The 13853-nt window shown below is 42.1% G+C and overlaps 1 long non-coding RNA gene across 1 annotated transcript; it reads left to right on the top strand.

Moving 5' to 3' along the window:
- The first annotated feature begins 221 nt into the window (after positions 1-221).
- LOC118736525 lies at positions 222-1304 on the top strand. Its single transcript, XR_004992709.1, has 2 exons — positions 222-544; positions 638-1304. It is a non-coding gene; the product is annotated as an uncharacterized LOC118736525 (long non-coding RNA).
- The last annotated feature ends 12549 nt before the right edge of the window (positions 1305-13853 follow it).

The raw sequence follows: 13853 nt of genomic DNA, 5'->3' as shown, positions 1-13853 counted from the left end.
TGGTTTTCTTAAAACACAAGGTGCGGCTGACTACTAAAGCCCACCCAAAAACACACCTACAGCCTGCCAGAAAAAACGGTAAGAAGAAGAGTAACTTTAATTATGGAACCTTACGATGGTACAAACCACATGTCTGTCAGAGCTTTGATAAATATTTCTTTATTGTCTTGACAGCATTGCCTAATGTAAAAGCGGGTAAATTTTATCATCGATAACTGAAATCGATTATTTCGAGCAAATCTTCGATTCTGGAAGGCAATCGGAATCCATTTTTCCATTTTTAGTTTGACGCTTTTTGTTGATTTGTTAATTATGCAAGAGCATGTTTACAAATTTTTGTATAATACCCTTTACAAACTGTAAGATTTGATCATAGGGTTCAATTACAAAATGAATCGAGTTTGGTCAGCAAAGTGGATGAGTGCTCAAAATGTACGTTTGTTGTATACCAAAGGTTTGGGAAAATGGCCTTTGAACAGCTTGGTGGAATTGAATAGAAATTATTCCCTTTTACTAAAAATTTCGATAGAAACGAATATATGCGGTAAGATACCAAACGGCTACTTGCATTTAGAAGTATAGATCTCTAAGCTATCGTGACGTATTTTCATTCATGTATCAACTTCAATATTTTTAGACCTGATGAAACAAAATATTTTTGGAAACCCATTCATCCGTTCCCATTCGACAATAAGTGAAGCGATTAGAAAAAAAAAAGAAACGTGTGGTTAAACCTCGCTATTCCAAATATGTTGAGCTCCTGGAAGGTAAGCAAAATGTTTGCCCCGAAAAAAGGAAGAGGTATAAGTGCAGAATCCGTACATTTCTCTGATTAACAAAGTTTATATTCAGATCGATAGGGGTTTTAGTCCTTATCAAAACAGTATTCTTTTTTTAAGGTGGAAATATTTTATTTGTATTTATTTATTTATTAAAGCTTATACATGTTATTAATATATATACAACCTAATCATGCTGCGCTAGCATCAGAGGCTATCAGCTGTCCGTTGAATAAATATTTTGTTTTAAATTCTTCTCAGTTGGTCACATTCTTTTAAAAATTTGTATACCGTTCTTATATTCTCCTCAGTTGTATTCGAAAGAAGACAAACAGGGTCTGTATTAAAATTGTATTGCCTTTATCTTACAGTATTGGGCAAAATTCCAGTAGAACAGTTGTTGAGTCACAAAATGGACAGATGTTGGTTCTATTTCTCCCAAGGAGGTGAGCATGCGTCACTCTAGTGTGTCCAAGCTTTGGTCAACCGTGAGGTCGCTGTCCAATCCGACGAAGCACGACGACAGAGTCGAAATTTCCTTCGGCGACCATGCTCCGGCGGACCCGGAGCGATGCGCGAGCTATTTTAGCCGGCAGTTCATACTGCATCCTCCGGTGGACAAAGCCAAGCGTCGAGTGACCAGAAGGCTGCACAAACTGCCAACAACCTGTGCCCCCCTTGCTTTCACTTGCGGTGAAGTTCAGGTGGCCATCGGGAAGGCGAAAGCCTCCAAAGCCATGGGTCCCGACGGAATATGCATGCTTATGCTGAAAAATTTGGGTCCTGCGGGGGTAGCGTACCTAACGGAGGTCCTCAATTTGTCTATGGCCACTCTCATCATCCCAGACATCTGGAAGGTGGGGAGAGTGGTCCCACTACTCAAACCGGGCAAACCTGCCAACAAAGGAGATTCTTATCGTCCGATAACACTCCTTTCCCCGGTAGCGAAGACACTCGAAGCCTTGCTACTCTCGTATTTCACAAACCACTTGACCCTAGCGAAGCATCAGCATGGTTTCCGTAAAGTGCACAGTACAACAACAGCACTTAACGCCATAAACACTCAGATAACTCGTGGCCTTAACCGAAACTGTCCCTGTGAGAGAACGATTCTAGTAGCGTTGGACTTGTCAAAGGCATTTGACACCGTCTGCCATTCCACGCTACTAGAAGATATAGATGCCTCCTCTCTCCCACAGAGGCTCAAACGGTGGTCGGCAAATTATCTGAATGGTCGACACTCGTCGGTAATGTTTAGAGACAAAACGAGTAAATTCAGGGAAATAAAACAGGGGGCTCCTCAGGGTGGTGTCCTTTCTCCGCTACTGTTTAACTTTTACATTTCAAAGCTCCCTCAACCACCAGAGGGAGTCTCGATTGTCTTCGATCATGGCGACTGGGAATGGAATTGATGACCTGTGTTCGAAAGTAAACGGGTATCTCTCCGAACTTTCTCGCTTCTTCACTGCAAAGTGTCTAGCCCTCTCCTACGAAATCCTCTGCGACCCTGTTCACAATCTGGACGAAGGAGGTCAGGCTACCGCTGGGAATTCACGTCGATGACACACCAATTCCGACGGTGAATAACCCTAAAATAATCGGAAGAACATTCGAAAGCCTGCTCTCCTCTGCGCACGCAACCGCTATTGTCAATAAAGTACAGAGCCGCAACAAGGTCCTCAAGTCGCTAGCCGGCGGTACTTGGGGCAAAGACAAAGAAACGTTGCTGGCAACATACAAGGCAATAAGCCGGCCGGTTTTGAACTACGCAGCGCCAGTGTGGTCGCCGGGGACTAGTAGGACGCAGTGGACGAAGCTACAGACTGTACAGAACACTGCACTCAGGACAGCGACAGGATGCCTCCTGATGTCGCCCGAACACCATCTCCACGGCGAGGCGCAAATGCTCCCCGTAAAGGAGCACAACATAATGCTCTGCAAGCAGTTCCTGATCGGGAGCCACAGAAGTGGCCACCCAAACAGACAGCTGCTTGCAGAGGAGCCCTCGCCTAGGCACGTCAGTAGGCATCTATATGAACTGACGAACGAAGTCCAGAGGTTCATCAAGCAACCTCTGGACCCGTCAGCTTACCGACTGGCCCTGAACGGCATTCACAGGGAGTCAGTCTCGAGTTATGTAGACTCAAGACCTGTGATTGCCGTTCTAGGTATACCGCCCCCGGACACAGACGAGACGGAGCTTCATCTGCCTCGGGAGGCGCGAACGACACTAGCACAACTTCGCTCCGGCTACTGCAGCAGGTTAAACTCCTACCTGAGTAGATTGAATGAGGATGTGCCAAATGAGTGTCCGGCATGCGGAGAGACCCCACATGACTCGAAACATCTCTTCGCATGCCCGGAAAACCCGACAACCCTAACGGCCTTGTCCGTGTGGACCAACCCTACAGAAGCTGCACGCTTCCTAGGGCTGCGTTAGTGGAACTTGACGACAACGACTAAGATACCAACCGTCCTGGGCGGGGTTGTTGTAGCCGCTACAACAACAACAACATAGTGTGTCCAATCCGAAGACGTATGTAGGGGTTTGAGTAAATTTGTAGGTATTGTTGATGGGTAATCTGGTTTGATCCTGGCTGTGTTCACTATTGAATATTGAGGATTTTTTTTTATTTTATTTTTTATTTAAGAAAGATTATATCATAATAACAATTACTATACAACCTATGAAACAGCAGCGCTAGCAGCAGAGGCTTTCGGCTGGCTGGTGAAAAAGGCTTTGTCTTAAATGCGTCGGAGAAGATCAGTATCATTGAGAAAATTGTAAATTTTGCATATCGTCACTAGACACGAATAAAGGCCCGAGCTCAAAAAATTACGGCGAAAAAAGACGCATAAAAAAACTTCAGCGTCAAAGACTCTTAACATACTTCGCCGAAGTTTTTCATAAGCTTTTTTTTCGCAAAATTTTTTTACGCGCCTTTTTTCGCCGTCAAAACACTAGCGCGCCTTTATTCGTGTGTAGTGACGATATGTTGTTAGTAGAAGGGTTCATTAGTAATCCAAATGGATCATCATTTACAAAAATGCGATGTATGTGATTTGCCAGAACAGTACAAAAAGCTACAATGTGTAGAACGCTAACGGTGGAATCACAATAAGGACACTGGTTAGGACTGGTACCATTCAGTAGATGACTGTTTGTAATAATGGTGTGGCCAATACGTAATCGTATATAGGGAGTGATGTAGTTTGCTGGGACGGACGTCGAATAAGTTGGTTTAGACCGATTAATGTTACTGCGGGAGTAATGGTGGGTATAATTCATCCAGTCAGCTGCTAACTTGGCACTTCTTTGTTGAGCTATAACCCGGTTTATGTCGCTCTTGATGAAGAGAGATGAGGTCATTGTAGGGATGTTGCACATTTCTTTGACAGTTCTGTCCGCCATCGAATTGCCTTTGATGCCCGAAACCCACATAATTCTCAGTTTGTGGGGGGAAGCGATTAGGACGTTTCTTAAAGCACAGACAATGTAATTAGTATTGCTGAAGTTTTGAATGGCTTTAAAGCAAGATAAGCTATCTGTGCAAATGACAAATTTTCCTTTACTTTGCTTAGAAAAGTTAAAAGCGTGAAGAATGGCAGTAGCTTCAGCTGTGAAAACAGAACAGAAGGGTAGCAGAAGACCGTACGATATAGGTATATTATTTTCTTTCACAGCAGCGAAAGAGGTGTTAGAAAATTTAGATCCATCAGTAAAAATGAACTGCCAGCCACTCGATTTGAACTGATTTGCAACTTCAGAGAATCGGGTTATGTACTCAGAGCTAGTTGTGCTGCATTTAGGAAGGGTAACAAGATCGCTGACGAATGATCCTTCTTTAATTGTCCATGGCGGGTGATGAGTACATTTATAAATGGTGGATTGAACCTTAGGTAACCGCTTCCGTGAGGCAGCTCTATAAAAGTTTTTCAGAAGCAGAGAGATGGAGCCAGTGACGAATTTTGGGTAGAGCTTATAGATGGAATCTACCATTATGTCGTTTAACGAAGGCAACCCAGCTTCAGTTAACATATCCTTTATTGGAGATGTAGGGAAGGCGCGAAGAGAGCGGCGACCAGCAGTATGGTACGGAGCTGCTAGCATCTTAAGATTATGTTTGCCATGATGCCCATATATTTCTAGTCCATGGCTGATAGTCGACAATATGAGAGCGGAGGTGACCTTCAACAGCAGAGCCGGGCCAGTGAGTGAGCGCTTGCACGAAAGATACTTAATAATACTTAAGCTAGATAATAGTTTATCTCTTGTATGTTTACAATGATCCTTGAATGAGTACTTAGAGTCTAATACAATGCCGAGAAACTTAAGTCTATTTGTACAAGGTATATTTACATTACTAAAAGACAGTAAAGGAATAGTACAATTTCGTTTCTTAAATACAAATATGTATCCATTTGGATTTAGAGGATGAGATTGAGGCGCCTGAAGAACGTGACAAATTGTATATGAGAGATAGAATTTCAGTAAAAGATACCATAACCGAAGATAGATTAGAAGTTTTAGAAAATAGTAGCAAATCATCAGCGTAAATAAGATGGCTGACATTAGGAAATTTGTTTATAGTTGCGTTCGATAACAAAATTAGCCAACACCAGCCAACAATCAAAATCAAGAGAGTAAGCGAAAATTCTCTCCCAAAGAGATGAAAAAGCAAAAAAGTAAACGAACAGGAAATTAGCCATTACTTGCAAAAACCGGAAGAAGAAGACACACCAGCTGACTTTGTTTATGTTTTATTTGTAAACAAACTGAAATTCATGTTGTCTCCATAGAAGGCAAAAAGAAAGTGAACGTTCAATGTTCGCCAGAAACATTTTTAGAAGTAAAAACTAGTTGGCGCTATCATAAAGTCACATAGCAGGCAGCCAAAAGGCATATAAATACCAAAACTCGGAAAATGCAATTTTGTTTGTTTACAAAAATTGCAACCATATGTTTTGTGATCATCTGTTTTCGTGTTGGATAATTTTTGCTGACTAAAATTTTGCCAATACAAAATGAACGCTTCTCTGGCATCAAAATAAACGCTTGCTCTCTCAATTTTTGTGTGTTGGATAATTTTTTGTCGTTATCGAATGCCATCCAGTAAAAATTTGGAAAACTATTACAAATTTTTTACTTGTCGGACGCACCTTATGATGACACTAATTTCATCAAATGCAATAATAAAAAGAATAACAGAAAGATGGGAACCTTCCATTATCAAGAGGAAAGGTAGAAGAGAGACTGAAGAAAAGATTTCATAAAATTGTATATACGAGGGCCAACTTTCCATTCAATAAGCTGTCTTAATACCACATGGATGCCAATACGGTCAAAGGCTTTTAAAAAATCTATCGAGAGTAACGATATGTGATCTCTGGAAGACAATGCTTCCGAAACAAAATTATCTAAATGCAAAAGAGCGTCAATAGTGCCCTGCCCCCTCTTAAATGCAACCTGGTTAGGGTGGAGAAACTTATTCTTATGAACATACCAGGTGAGCCTGGATGCAATAACCTTCTCCATCAGTTTACCAAGGCACGGCAGGAAGGAAATGGGGCGGTAACTACCTACCTCGCAGAGGGTTTACCTGGCTTCAAAATTGGTATTATCGAGCTCTTCTTCCACAAAACAGGGTAATCACCAGTGATATAGATGTTGTTATAATGTGATCCAATACGGGAAAAGAAGAAAAGAAGCGAAATGTTTTATGATGGTATAGGAGATCTTATCTATGCCAGGTGTTTTGCCTCTAACAGTGGTAAGAGCTGTGCGGAATTCAAGTACAGAAATATTAGCATCTAATAGCTTGACAGAGAAAGATACAGCGTTAGGAGGGAGATACGAGGATGAGATAATTGAACATTTAGTTGAATAAAATTCAGAAGGGAAACTAGTGTCAGAGGAGTTATTGGAATAAAAGAGAGCAAATTCTTCAGCTATATCCCGTGGATATAGAAGTTTGCCTCGAGGTGAATTAATTGATGTGATGGAGGAGGAAGATGGAAATCCAGTTAGCCTTCTTATATCCGACCAAATTTTTTTGGTGTCACAAGAAGAGTTAATGGAGGAAGTGAATTTTTGGAAGCAATTGCATTTTAATGTTTACATGTGTTTACATCAGATTTTTCACACTGCCCTTTAGAATTTGATAGAAACTTGTAGGCAGCCAGTGACACAAATCTCTATCAGTCTTGCCACTCAAATGATTTGTCAAATGATAGTCACTGTTCTTGTAGGGATGCCAGAACGTATATGTTAGAAGGAGATGAAGCATCACACGTACACAAAAGTTTCCATCAGATTTTTCACACTTCGCTTTAGAATTTGATAGAAACTTGTAGGTAGCCAGTGACAGAAATCTCTATCAGTCTTGCTACTCAAATGATTGGTCAAATGATAGTCACTGTTCTTGCAGGGAAGACATTTTGGCAGCTTTAGATGCACGTCGAGATAAAGCGTAAGATTTCTTCTATTGAATAAGATTCTTGTATTGAATAAGATTGGTTGAGATGCGATTACGTTTGAATTCATGCCATTTACGTTGTTGATCTTGTCTTAACTCTGCTAGATCACGGTTCCACCATAAGGGAGTAGGCCTAACAGTTTTCGATGACGATACAGGGATAGATTGATTAGAGGAAGAGGGAGTAAGATTATTAAAGTCGGTTAAAGAGAAAAATTCATTAGGAGGTGAATAAGCACAAATAATTGAAATTTTGTTTGCTAACTGGAGCTCTACAGCAACATGATATAGAGGAAATAGGGTAATAGGTAGAACGAGGCAGATTTTTTAATTAGGTTTGCAATGCCTTGTTTACTATTGGTAATTTAGGGCAGGTTGTAGAAGTATCCAATATAAGCTTTAGGAGTAGGGGCTATGATATTATGTGCAAGGTGGGTTTCATTTAACAAAACGACTGAGGGGTTAATAGTTTTAATTAAGTACTCTAGTTCAATATAGTTATTTAAATAACCATTCATATTCCACTGCAAGAGAGAAATCATGAAGGCAAGAAATAAAAGAAAGAATTACTTAGATGAAGAGGGGGGAGAGGATAACTCAAGAGTATTAGGTGGGGTGAGAGGAATTTGTTGGGAAAAGGAAAGGGGAGAAACGAGCATTGGGGAGGGGAAAGGGTGTTGGGTGAAGAGTTATCAAAGTTGGTAACGGGGGAGAAGTTAGGGGAAGGAGAGGAGTCTCCAAAATAAGGAGAAGAATTAAATGCGATGGAAGATTCATATTTTGGTTTAATGTTGCTTTCAGTTTTTGTTGATGATTCTATGATTTGGTTGGATGTTTTTGTTATGTTTGCATAGAAATTAGCTTTGGGAGTAAACGGGATTTGCCTATTATATTTTTTAATGGCTTCACGCATTGAACACTTATTTATAGTTTTAACTTTGAGGATCTCTCTCATCTGTTGGAATTTAGGACATTGGTTCGATGAGGAAGGGTGGTTGCTCATAAGACTCTAGTGCAATCTGATGGAGTATGGGGGGGAAGTGTACACGTGGCACAGACTGGGGTATTATGGCAATGCTTAGCAGTGTGACCAATAGATTGACATACCTTACAACGCTTAGGGTTAGGGTAGTATGGACGAACGTCAAGAATCCTCCAGGCGACCTCAATTTTATCCGGGAGAGTATATTTATCGAAGGCTAACAAGATGGCGCCAGAAGGCTTACGAGTGCTATCAATAATTTTTGAAAATTTATAAGCAGCTGTTACTCCTTGTTCCTTGAGGCCTTCAACTATTTCGTCTTCGGATACGTGGATTAAGAAGGGCGCATAAATTGTGCCTATTACCGAATTGAGGTTATTGTGTAACTTTATAGAAATATTTCCAACACCGGGTACTGTCTTAGCATTCAGGAACTTATCATCAGCTTTCTTATTCTTAGCAAGCAGCAATAAGCTGCCATCACGAAGCTCAGAGATGACGTTGCCCTCACTGCTTATGGCTTGAATTCTTTTATGGATCGCAAAGCACGAAAAAGTTGTAATCGGTTTTCTATCATCAGATGATTTTATAATTAGGAATTTCGGGTCATCCTTTTTCATGATTGGGAGTCCAGGGAAAGGGTCCAACGGCGTTAAATCAGGTTTTTTTTCGTTTTGGTTTCGGGGACGGAGATAACAGGGCATACCTGTTCTCCCCAAGGTAGGTGGCCCCCAGGGCCATTTGGAACACACAAATATGTATTTACGTACTTGGTTTTAATCTTTATTTTTAAACAAAAAAATATATAAAGTCAGTTGAATAAGGAAAATAACTGTAACCGTAACCGTAATATAAGTGTTTTACACAAAGTGTGTAACGTTTATAAGCAAAATCAAAAAATGCAACCGTTCACTGAGAGAGCTAGTAGGTCACTTATATATATTAGTCTGTTCCTTTGAACTTCGGACTAAAACCTGTGGAACTGTCAAACTACAATTTTACTCTCTCAAATGAGAGTAAAAGGAGAACAGATGCAGAAGTGCATAGGAACGCAAAAAGCACTATTTCCTGTAAAAACGTCAGTCGGTTTGTTTACATGTCATTTGTACAACACTGATTTAGCTGAAATATCACTAAATAATTATTAAAATCTATACATATTCAAACATTTCGTTGTTTACTTCCATTTTTTTTACAAATATAAGGTATTTTGCTTTCACCGCTGTTTGTTTTTGCTTGCACATGCAAATCAGCTGATCGTTTGACACTTTTCATGAACTTACAGGAAAAAAAACTCCGGACTAAATCCTGTAACTTCTGACTAAGAACAGTTGCTCAGTTACTCTCTCAAATGTGTTCCCACTTACAGGTTTTATGTCAATAGGAATGACTTCCTGTAAGTTCTGACTAAATCCTGTAAACCGGACTGCTATTGGAACAGATTATATATTGATGATTATAATCACTCGAATCGAAATTTTCTCCGTTTGGCAACTTTGGTATTCTGCGTTCCGTTTCCTTTCGATCAATCTTCGAAATTTACGATTATATCTATTCTACATGGAGGATGGTTCCGTGCGCAGAAGTGGAAAACTTTTGACTGCCATTCACCTGGGAGTGGCCAGAAGCGATTTTTGTGCATCGCAGCTCACAACCTCCGGATATTTATATCCACGTATCCTCTGGGTAGCAACCAAACACCCGTTTGGGAGCGAGCTAAAGTGAGAAGGCGTAAAACTTCGCGTGCGCTGGGTTTGGGTCCCGCCACGTTAAAACCCCGCCCAATGAAAAGAAGCAAACAGCCTCGGATGAGACCCCCTTTTTCTGATGACGACCACGGCAAACGTATAAAGGACTATGATTTAAGGGTATGCACCTGGAATATCCCCGGACCCTTAATGGGGAAGGTGCCTCTGCCCGGCTGGTTGATGTCCTCGGGAAGACAAAGGCTGACATCACCGCCATCCAAGAAATGCGATGGACGGGGCAAGGTAAAGTAAGCGTGAAGCCTTGCGACGTCTACTACAGTTACCACGTAAAGGAGCGCAAATTCGGTGTTGGATTCGTGGTAGGAGAGAGACTCCGTCGCCGAGTACTGGCGTTCACCCCGGTGGACGAACGTCTAGCCACAATCCGCATCAAAGCTAGATTCTTCAACATCTCGCTCATCTGCGCCCATGCCCCGACGGAAGAGAAGGATGAGGCGTCCAAGGATCTCTTCTATGAGCGCTTGGAACGTACATATGAGCGCTGCCCCCGACACGATGTCAAAATCGTGCTTGGCGATTTTAATGCCAAGGTGGGCAAGGAAGGGATCTTTGGCGCCACTGTCGGAAAATTCAGCCTCCACGACGAAACGTCCGATAACGGACTGAGGCTGATCGACTTCGCCGGGGCCCGAAATATGGTAATATGTAGTACTAGGTTCCAGCATAAGAACATCCACCAAGCTACATGGCTGTCTCCAGATCGAAAAACGAGAAACCAAATCGATCATGTTGTGATAGACGGAAGGCATGCTTCAAGCGTTTTGGACGTACGTACACTCCGAGGGCCAAACATCGACTCCGACCACTATCTTGTTGTAGCCAAGATACGCACCCGCCTCTGTGCAGCAAAAAATGTGCGCCCAACAATGCAAGCAAAGCTTAACGTCGAAAAGCTGCAATCACAACAGACGGCCAATTTATTCGCCACTCGACTCACACACCTGCTCTCTGAGAGCACTCTTCAACAATCCGACGTACGCGAGCAGTGGAACCACATTTCCCGATCATTAAGTACCGCCGCCGAAGAAGTAGTTGGATTTCAGCGAGCCCGAAAGAACAACTGGTACGATGAGGAATGTCAAGAAGCCGCAGAGAAAAAAGATGCCGCCTACAGGGCCACGCTGCGATCGGGCGCAACGCGAGCCATTTGGGACCGTTATAGGGAACTGAAGAAGGAAGCGAGACGTATTTGCCGCAATAAGAAGAGAGAGGCCGAAATACGTGAGTGCGAAGAGCTTGAGATGCTGGCCGACAGGAAGAACGCCCGAAAATTCTACCAGAGGGTTAGGCGACTTACGGAAGGTTTCAAGACCGGGGCGAACTCCTGTAAGAACAACAACGGCGACCTAGTGACCGATGTCCAGAATATACTTAAATTGTGGAGAGAACACTTTTATAACCTACTGAATGATAGCAGCGCTGAAAGTAGTGAGGAAGACGAACCCGAGTCCCCAGTCGATGATGATGGAGTAGCTGTCCCACCGCCTGACTATGACGAGGTACGAATAGCGATTACGCGGCTGAAAAACAACAAAGCTGCTGGAGCTGACGGCCTGCCAGCCGAGCTATTCAAGTACGGCGGCGAGGAGTTGATGAGGTGCATGCATCAGCTCGTATGCAGAATATGGTCAGATGAACGCATGCCCGACGACTGGAATTTAAGTGTGCTCTGCCCAATCCACAAGAAAGGCGACCCCGCCATACGCGCCAACTACCGCGGAATTGGCCTAAGCATAGGTTACAAGGTCTTATCGAGCGTATTGTGCGAAAGACTGAAGCCCACCGTCAACGAGCTGATTGGACCTTATCAGTGTGGCTTTAGGCCTGGAAAATCCACCATAGATCAGGTATTCACAATACGCCAAATCTTGGAAAAGACCCGCGAGAATAGGATCGACACACACCATCTATTTGTCGATTTCAAAGCCGCTTTCGACAGCACGAAAAGAAGTTGCCTTTATGCCGCGATGTCTGAATTTGGTATCCCCGCGAAACTAATACGGCTGTGTAAAATGACGTTGAGCAATACCACCAGCTCCGTCAGAATAGGGAAGGACCTCTCCGAGCCGTTTGATACCAAACGAGGTTTCAGACAAGGGGACTGCCTTTCGTGTGATTTCTTTAATCTTATGTTGGAGAAGATAATAAGAGCCGCAGAACTGAACCGCTCAGGCACAATACTTTATAAGAGCGTACAATTGCTGGCGTATGCCGACGACATCGATATCATCGGTAAAAACAAGGGCTACGTCTGTTTTGCCTTCTCGGGATTGGATAGAGAAGCAAAGCGAATGGGTCTGGTGGTGAACGAGGACAAAACGAAGTATCTCCTGTCAGCACACAAACAGTCAGAGCATACGCGTCTTGGCACCCACGTCACTGTTGACAGTTACAAGTTTGAAAAAGTAGACGACTTCGTTTATTTGGGAACCAGCATTAACACCAATAATAATGTCAGCCTTGAAATCCAACGGAGAATCACTCTTGCCAACAAGTGCTATTTTGGGCTGAGTAGGCAATTGAGAAGTAAAGTCCTCTCTCGTCGTACAAAGATCACACTCTATAAGTCACTCATCATGCCTGTGCTGGTGTATGGCGCGGAAGCATGGACAATGAAAGCATCTGATGAGGCGGCTCTTGGAGTTTTCGAGAGAAAGATTCTGCGAAAGATATACGGACCTTTACGCGTTGGTGATGGCGACTATCGCAGACGATTTAACGGTGAGCTGTATGAGCTTTACAACGATATAGACATAGTGCAGCGAATTAAAATTCAGCGGCTCCGCTGGCTTGGCCATGTCGTTCGGATGGACAGAAACGCTCCTGCTCTGAAAATATTCAACGCGGGCCGCGATGCTGGTAACAGAGGAAGAGGAAGGCCTCCTCTGCGAAGAAGAAGATCTATTCTACATTTCGATCGTAGTTCCGTTTTTCTAAGTTGCAAATTTGTTGACGGTGAACGTTGCGATTGTTATTTTCGTGGGTTTAAATAATAAAATTTTATAAAAAATTAAATAAAAGATACTGTGCATGATTGTAAAAGTCATCATAAACGAATTTTCTCGATTTCTGTGTTTTCGCGAGCAATACGACAAATTGGCTCAAATAATGACAACCAAAAGGGATATTGCGCGAGGGTTTCAAAGAGGAAGCACAGGCGTTTTTGTTTTCATTATCTATAAATAAGACTGTGAAATAGACTGAATACAATTTATTCTTTGTATATAAAATTAATAGAGGTATGTTTATACCTACATACATACATAAAACGTGAAGTTACATAAAAAAGATGCTTTTATTATTGCACTTATTTTTACTAACTTTTTAAAAAGAGGTGCGTATGTTGTCTCGAATTCGATTTGCTATGGAAGGATAAGCTTTGTTCTGCCCCTCCTGACGGCTTTCAAAATGGAATTCATTTGCGTTCAAATCTTCCACTCTATAGTAAATGCAAATGTTGTGGAGTGCTCAAACAACGTTTATAATTTCACTGGCTTTGAGCGGTGAGTAATACAGTTCATGATGAGTTTATGACTCTTCACTCATCTGAAAAAGATCAAACATGCCCCTAAATCTCCGCCTTTCAACTTCCGCATCAACAATCTGGGACTCGTTCTCCTCTTCAAGCAATAACACCGCGGCTATGGATTTCATTATAATTATGTTTCCACTAAATTAAGAGCAAACGAAACTTTATTTTTAAACAGGGTTCGGAAATTCTCATTTATGATTATTCGTTTTCATTCTTTTACGAGATTTATCGCGATCGATAATATTCCAAGTCAATTTTTGCATTCTTTTATCGCGAGTGAAAAATGCAAACAAATTTATCATCTCTCACATTCGG

This window comes from Rhagoletis pomonella, unplaced genomic scaffold, assembly GCF_013731165.1.
Source record: "Rhagoletis pomonella isolate Grant_MI unplaced genomic scaffold, Rhpom_1.0 Rhpom_scaffold_00003, whole genome shotgun sequence".
NCBI lineage: Eukaryota > Metazoa > Arthropoda > Insecta > Diptera > Tephritidae > Rhagoletis > Rhagoletis pomonella.
The sequence above is the reverse complement of the archived record's forward strand: the minus strand, read 5'-3'. Positions and strand labels throughout refer to the sequence as shown.